The sequence below is a fragment of the Coregonus lavaretus genome, assembly GCF_964263955.1.
Source record: "Coregonus lavaretus genome assembly, chromosome: 6".
NCBI lineage: Eukaryota > Metazoa > Chordata > Actinopteri > Salmoniformes > Salmonidae > Coregonus > Coregonus lavaretus.
Window position 1 is genome coordinate 52,866,597 of NC_139993.1, and position 8,896 is coordinate 52,875,492.

Genomic DNA, 8,896 nt, shown 5'->3' on the forward strand with positions numbered 1-8,896 from the left:
TCTCTCCCCCTCCCTCTCAATTCAATTCAAATGGCTTTATTGGCATGGGAAACATATGTTTACATTGCCAAAGCAAGTGAAATAGACAATAAACAATACAAAATAAACAGTAAACGTTACACTCACAAAAGTTCCAAAGGAATAGAGACATTTCAAATGTCATATTATGTCTATGTACAGTGTTGTAATGATGTGCAAATAGTTAAAGTACAAAAGGGAAAATAAATAAACATCAATATGAGTTGTATTTACAATGGTGTTTGTTCTTCACTGGTTGCCCTTTTCTTGTGGCAACAGGTCACAAATCTTGCAGCTATGATGTCACACTGTGGTATTTCACCCAATAGATATGAGAGTTTATCAAAATTGGATATGTTTTCAAATTCTTTATAGGAAATATGTGTCTCTAATATGGTTATACATTTGGCAGGAGGTTAGGAAGTGCAGCTCAGTTTCCAGTCTCTCCCACTCTATTTATCTCCCTTGCCTGTTCTCTCTTTTATCGCTGTCTTTTTATCATTTCCCACCTTCCCTATTTCACTCCTTCTCTCCCTCCTCTCAACCCCCATTTTATCCTCCTGCTCTCTGTGTCCTGTTTCTGTTCTCTGTGTCATTGTGTGTGTGCCATTGTCACAGTGTGGTTGGTGTCTTTTGGAATGGATGAGGATTAGGGGGACAAATCCATTATATTTGTAGGACTTTAGGTGTGTTTTAAATAGGTTTTATTGGTGTACCATCTATTTACTAGTACAATCTAGGCCTATATATTGACTTTGCCATACCGTTGGTTATACATGACCATAGGGCCTAGGCCTAAATAGTCTATTTTATATAAAATATGTTTGTTTAGTTAACATTTTTGCCTGTCATTTCATACAGGTTTATTTTGTAAGTAGCTACCAGTAGTTTTCTGTGTGATGGAAGATAGATGGTTTCCACTGGCCCTCTTCCTTCTCTGAGTCCTACCCCTTCTAGAGCAGCCGGCCAACTACAGAATGATTTACTATGGCTCTGGCATGGTGATTGAGGCAGCCTGATGCCGCTGAGTGTCCACTCTACCCACTGCTTCAGAACGGCCCAGAAAGACAGAGAAACTAAAGAGAGACCACAGGGAGAAGGATAATAGACCCATTCTCTGGTCTCTGCAGCCAGCCCAGCATGTTGGGATGAGGAAGATTCTTCCCACTTTGCATGATAGTAGGGGGAGTTACTCTAGTAGTTAAAATGCTCTCTCAGCTAAACTAGAATCAATACTACAGAGGTTGCAATCACGCAGAATTCTGTGTTTTTCACGCATGAAAGGAAATAAAAAATATCTTGCTGCGTTTTGTAAACTCGGATCTAAAATGCTTTTTATTGTATTTGCTCCTCGGCTTCACTCACGGTTTGCTCCAAATCATGAATGTAATTGCACTTATCCACTCGAATGAGAAATCTTTGCTCTCGTCTTGACCAATAAGATTCCTGCATTCACGAACAGCGCTTCAGACAGTGCTCTTACTGATGTTTACCAGTAGTTTTAGCAAGTTAAAATGCAAGATTAACTTCGAGCAAAACATTTGGAAATGAAGCTAGCTAGCCACATTCTCTAAAACCTTCCAGAAAAACTATAGTTGCCTTATAACTCGTTTGAAGCAAAAGCCATACTGTTGACTTTCAAAATAAAGTGAAAAGGTTTAAAACACAGATTTCTTAAAAATGGTCTGCGTTTTGAAAATGCTGATTTCTGAAGGCTAATACGATCCCCTCTGATTCTACCACCTTGCTCCTTGCTCTGGTATTATTTTCAGCTTACTCTGTCTCTTCCTGTAATTTTGTCCCCTTCCCCCCCATTTTCTCTCATGCTCTCTTTTTCTCGTTCCCTCCCTACCCCCTGAGCTCGCTCTTGCCATCCTGTCATGTCCCATTTACTGAGAGAGAGAGAGAGAGAGAATACTATGACGTTTTACAGTTTTATCAAAGCCTTATTTCCGCCTAACGACCTAGTAATCATTTTGTAAACTTCTGCCTACGGCTTAGTATGAAATGTAGTCGTAATGCTGAGGCGGCATTGGCACGCAATACACTCTTAAACTCTTGATGGTTGTTAGGCAGTGCCAGTTAACCATTCTCCTGCCAATAAATATCACTGAATGATGAAAATATTGGAATGAAGTAGGCTAATGCAATTGAAGGCATGTATCAAATTGTTGCTTACTGAAACTCTCAAAGTCTTCCAATCGTTGTAATACATTTTAAGCCTACCCGCGTGTGGTCAACTAGAAGATCATTTCAGCACCGTTTTGATTGGGACAGGTCCATCGTGCTGCTTTGAGACAAGCATGGGGACTCGTCTTGATAAATCAATCAATGTCAGACTTTTGTTTTCAGTTAATCTACATTTGGATATTGGTTAGGCTACAATTATGCTGAGGAAATGTTAGCTAACTTGAGGTGAGTGCTGCTCATGAGCATCTTGTCTAGTTGGCTCATTTATTAGAACATTTTGTCAGCAAGTTATGTAGTTTAAATGTGGATTATTTTTCTCTTCACTCGCAGTCGCTTAGTAGCCTAGGCATACTCCCGACCAAAAGCCTGTGACTTCACTGACTTGTCTCAATCAAACATTGTAGATTAGAAATTAAAGGAATTAACGGTAAATGTACTACTGGTGATATATGTAATGGGGAATTGATATACACTAACAATCAAATGCAAACAATTTACACAATGAAGTTATGAAACAATGAATGTGCACAAATTGGCGGGAGAGAGCGCATTCTGGAGAGAGAAGTGCATTGTGCATCTGGGCGCAGGGTCAATCCGACATCTGCATTGGCCATGCAGTATTTACGGTGATACGGCCTCAGCAGAAGTCAGGGCATTCATACTTCTTGCACTTTGCGGAGCAGTGCAGAGCTGTTGTCAAGGAAGTGAGTTTGTGTTTTCTACAGGATGTACCGCCCCCACCTACCATCAACCAATCATGTCAATGCGGAGCTATACAGAGCCCTCCGCATGGTTACATTTGGGAGGCGCATGGCGATTCAGTACAGAGCTGGATTTGGCCTCTGCATGCCTCTGGAGGCTCCGTAATTGCTTCACACCCTCCATATGGAACTTCCAACCACATTTTTGGATCAAGCATAAATTGGCTTTTAGTCTAGGCCTCCGCAATGGATTAGTTCACTGAGATGGGTGCAAATATTTTTTATTTTACCTTTATTTAACTAGGCAAGTCAGTTAAGAACAAATTCTTATTTACGATGATGGCCTACACCGGCCAAACAACGCTGGGTGAATTGTGCGCTGCCCTATGGGACTCCCAATCACGGCCGGTTGTGATACAGCCTGGAATCGAACCAGGGGGTCTGTAGTGACGCCTCAAGCACTGAGATGCAGTGCCTTAGACCGCTGCGCCACTCGGGAGCCCAACCAACATATATATAAATAAAACAATCTCGGTGGACCAACAGCCTAACGACAATACAATCGACCAGTCGACTAATTGGGGTCAGCCCTAATACACTTAGATAGTTAATTTAGGAATTTCTCAATTTAAATTTAACTAGTAACCTTTGGGCCAGTTACCTGGACACAGATTAAGCCTAGTCCTACACTAAAAAGCATACTCAATGGTGAATCTCCATTGAAATAGTTTTGTAGTCCCGGATTAGGCTTAATCTGTTTCAGGGAAACCGGCCCTTTAGGTGTGTCTCAGCCTGCTTGCTGGGTTTAGGGAGCCGTTGGTTGATGGCCCCCCATGTCCACTTAGCCTTCACTGTTACAACCTGCTCCCAACATGCACTGGGGCTGGCTTGTCTGTGTGCTGTTTTGGACAGCTTGATGAAAGACAACAGCCCTGCCACACACACACACACACACACACATAACATTTGATTTGATTTGACATCAGCCAGGTAAGGTAAGACATCTCATGAATTTAGTCTGAGTGTGGCTCTTGATGTGCCTCTGTCTTTGTCTCATAGAAATCGTCTTATTTAGTGTGCGTTTGGCAGAACGAGAGCATTTGAGTGTGCCTTTTTGCGCATTTGAGAAGGTGCATTGCATGCTAGTGAATGATTTGCTTTAATTTACCTAGCAGACAGAGCTGTAAGGGGAGAGGTGAGTGTGACAGGTTTCATTGAGAGAGAGAGAGAGAGAGAGAGAGAGAGAGAGAGAGGGCATGGACAGTGGGGGGCCGAGTCTAGGGGGCTTCTTAAATTAGCCACGCTGCCGTTGAAGAACCAATCAGCCTAACGTCACACACACAGAGAGAGAAGCTGTCAGTCTGTGGAAATGAGACATTCCCATTAGGGGGGGCTCGGGGGCAGTGGAGCAGGACTGAGGGATGGTGGGGGGCCCTTTCATTTGTACAGAATTAACCAGGTCCCCTTTTCACCTCTCCTTAACCCTTCGCCCATCCTACACCCATCCTGACACCTCTCACCTCTCACTCTCACCTGCCAACCAAGCCTTCAAACAATGCATTTAGAGAGAGAGAGAGAAACAGAAGAAGGAATGGAGGAAGGGAGAGAGAGACAGAGGGAGGAATGGAGGGAGAGCGGGAGAGCGGGGGAAAGAAAGAACAATGGACTGATGAGGGTAGACAGAGAGAAAACGGTGGGAATGAGAGAGACAGAGAGGAACATAGAAAGTGACGGGGGACAGGGTTACAGAACAGGAACAGGGGTGAGTGGGTTCACAGTGTGTGTGTACGCGTGTGTGCACGTTTATGTGTGTGTGGGGATGGGGGGTCACATCGGGGGCAGTGCTATGGGACGGGAGAGACAGGAAGTGACATGTTGATTGTGACACCTTTGTGACACTATCTGTCAATCATCAGCCTGCTTCATCGCCTTCCTCTCACTCCTCCTTTTCCATCTTCCCCCTCTTTTTCTCTCGTTCCGCTTCAGAATGGCTGATGACGCGTTTATGGAGAGGAGAGGGCTAGGGTCAGAGAACTGGATCTGAGTTAGAGTAGTGTTGTCGCGATATCAGAATTTGGACTTTGATACCAGGTTTAGTATCACGATACCAGGTTTAGTATCACGATACTTGATACCATCACGATACTCAATTCCAAAACAAAGTCACAAAATGTCACTTGATACAGACAGAAACTCAGCTACATTTACATTTTAGTCATTTAGCAGACGCTCTTATCCAGAGCGACTTACAGGAGCAATTAGGGTTAAGTGCCATTAGGGTTAAGTGCCTTGCTTAAGGGCACATCGACAGATTTTTCACCTAGTCGGCTCGGGGATTAGAACCAGCGACCTTTCAGTTACTGGCACAACGCTCTTACCCACTAAGCTTCTGTTCAATCGTTGGACATCTTTTGAGTTCAATATCATTACATTTGAATTGTTTTACGTCAGAATCTTTCAGACAGCCATGTATGCATTAATGAATCAATGATACAATCAGTTTGACTTTGTTTTTACCAATCTGACTACATAACAACATAATGGTAATAATTTATTTGAATGGTAAATCTCTATTGATATACTGGGTAAATCAAGATCTACCATAGGCCTATTCACAATACAGGTGAATGCATATTCAATAGGAGTGTGTGCATGAGTTATTGAGCTTGTTTTTGGCTGATTTCACGGGGCTACAGATGACAAACAATCTGTTTTCCTTCCATGTGGCACTTATTTTATTGTACTGATCAACAACATTTGCATAGAAGTAGCTTATTTTATAAAAGTGTGCGCTGTCTCTTTAACCAGTAATGACATCATTCACGAGCCAAGAGGGGTGTGGCATGTCGGAGCCCTCAGTTCACTGAGGGAGAGACGTGAGGGAAATTGATTAAGTGAATGAATAATGTTTTTGGTGGCAATCAGCTTTGAAATCAGCATATTTTGCATTATGGGTTGCTGTAGTGAATTGATGTTAGTTTCAGCTGTAGGAAAGTTAGCCTACAAAACTGGAAGCTACCGGTATCTTCTTGCATTGTAAGGTTATTCTAGCCTGTATGGACATTGTTTTGCGGACAGTTTCAACATTTCTAAGTAAGGGGTGCAGGCACGGTGCTCTCGCGCTGATAGAGTTGATCCGTGAGAATAATTTGACAGAAGTACCAAAAGTTTAAATAATCTAGTACCGAACCGTTTTTCGTGTTCTAGTATCGAAAAAGTACCTAGATGTTGGTATACAGTGCAACAACATTCGAGAGAAAGAGTGTGTGTGTGTGATGGGCAGATATTCAGATATGTATTGAGCCAGTGGCAGCATATCTCTAAGGACATAGTGTCTAGCTCTCTCTCTCTCTCTCTCTGAACATCTCTGACAGGTGGGGCTGTAGTCTAGGCTACTCTCTCTCTCTCTCTGAACATCTCTGACAGGTGGGGCTATAGTCTAGGCTACTCTCTCTCTCTCTGAACATCTCTGACAGGTGGGGCTGTAGTCTAGGCTACTCTCTCTCTCTGAACATCTCTGACAGGTGGGGCTGTAGTCTAGGCTACTCTCTCTCTCTCTCTCTCTCTGAACATCTCTGACAGGTGGGGCTATAGTCTAGGCTACTCTCTCTCTCTCTGAACATCTCTGACAGGTGGGGCTGTAGTCTAGGCTACTCTCTCTCTCTCTCTGAACCTCTCTGACAGGTGGGGCTATAGTCTAGGCTACTCTCTCTCTCTGAACATCTCTGACAGGTGGGGCTGTAGTCTAGGCTACTCTCTCTCTCTCTCTGAACATCTCTGACAGGTGGGGCTGTAGTCTAGGCTACTCTCTCTCTCTCTCTGAACATCTCTGACAGGTGGGGCTATAGTCTAGGCTACTCTCTCTCTCTCTCTGAACATCTCTGACAGGTGGGGCTATAGTCTAGGCTACTCTCTCTCTCTGAACATCTCTGACAGGTGGGGCTGTAGTCTAGGCTACTCTCTCTCTCTCTCTGAACATCTCTGACAGGTGGGGCTGTAGTCTAGGCTACTCTCTCTCTCTGAACATCTCTGACAGGTGGGGCTGTAGTCTAGGCTACTCTCTCTCTCTCTGAACATCTCTGACAGGTGGGGCTGTAGTCTAGGCTACTCTCTCTCTCTCTCTGAACATCTCTGACAGGTGGGGCTATAGTCTAGGCTACTCTCTCTCTCTCTGAACCTCTCTGACAGGTGGGGCTGTAGTCTAGGCTACTCTCTCTCTCTCTCTCTCTGAACATCTCTGACAGGTGGGGCTATAGTCTAGGCTACTCTCTCTCTCTCTCTCTCTCTCTCTGAACATCTCTGACAGGTGGGGCTGTAGTCTAGGCTACTCTCTCTCTCTCTGAACCTTTCTGACAGGTGGGGCTATAGTCTAGGCTACTCTCTCTCTCTCTGAACGGTGGGGCTATAGTCTAGGCTACTCTCTCTCTCTCTCTCTGAACATCTCTGACAGGTGGGGCTGTAGTCTAGGCTACTCTCTCTCTCTCTCTCTGAACATCTCTGACAGGTGGGGCTGTAGTCTAGGCTACTCTCTCTCTCTGAACATCTCTGACAGGTGGGGCTGTAGTCTAGGCTACTCTCTCTCTCTCTCTGAACATCTCTGACAGGTGGGGCTGTAGTCTAGGCTACTCTCTCTCTCTCTCTGAACATCTCTGACAGGTGGGGCTATAGTCTAGGCTACTCTCTCTCTCTCTGAACCTCTCTGACAGGTGGGGCTGTAGTCTAGGCTACTCTCTCTCTCTCTCTCTCTGAACATCTCTGACAGGTGGGGCTATAGTCTAGGCTACTCTCTCTCTCTCTCTCTCTCTCTCTCTGAACATCTCTGACAGGTGGGGCTGTAGTCTAGGCTACTCTCTCTCTCTCTGAACCTTTCTGACAGGTGGGGCTATAGTCTAGGCTACTCTCTCTCTCTCTGAACGGTGGGGCTATAGTCTAGGCTACTCTCTCTCTCTCTCTCTGAACCTCTCTGACAGGTGGGGCTGTAGTCTAGGCTACTCTCTCTCTCTCTCTCTGAACGGTGGGGCTATAGTCTAGGCTACTCTCTCTCTCTCTCTGAACCTCTCTGACAGATGGGGCTGTAGTCAAGGCCTACTCCATATAAACTAGTACGCGGTATTCTAGATCACAGATGTGTTTTTCTTAGGCTATATCTAATTTGTATGCACTGCCTCCCAGTTCCCTGGTATGCAGACACAGGCATCTCACTGTATGTGCTTGGACTAAAAGATGACTCTAGCATCAAAGAGCTGAGAGAACATTCTATCTTTATATTTGAATGTCAGATTCTCTCTCTCCCAGTCTCTCCCATGCCTCCCTCTCTCTTTGAGGACACATTGATCTATCTGTCTATCTGACTGAATGATGTATCCAATAGGTCTTAAAGGGCTCTTCTCTCTCTTCCAGCTGCTGATTGGAGTGCATGCCTCTGTTTACAGCCAGTAATCGCTGTGATTGGTCCACAGGGTGGGGTCATGGGGTTAAACACAAAGGTCACCTCTCAGCTCTGTCATTATCTGATCATAAACCCTCTTCAAAACAAAAGACCTAGATCAGATCAATACAGCCAGGAAATACACCCCCAGCTTACTGTTGGATCCATCTGCGGTTGACTGGTGGTGGTGGAGTGTGTGTGTGTGTGTGTGTGTGTGTGTGTGTGTGTGTGTGTGTGTGTGTATATACAGTGGGGAAAAAAAGTATTTAGTCAGCCACCAATTGTGCAACTTCTCCCACTTAAAAAGATGAGAGAGGCCTGTAATTTTCATCATAGGTACACATCAACTATGACAGACAAAATTAGAAAAAAAAATCCAGAAAATCACATTGTAGGATTTTTAATGAATTTATTTGCAAATTATGGTGGAAAATAAGTATTTGGTCAATAACAAAAGTTTCTCAATACTTTGTTATATACCCTTTGTTGGCAATGACACAGGTCAAACGTTTTCTGTAAGTCTTCACAAGGTTTTCACACACTGTTGCTGGTATTTTGG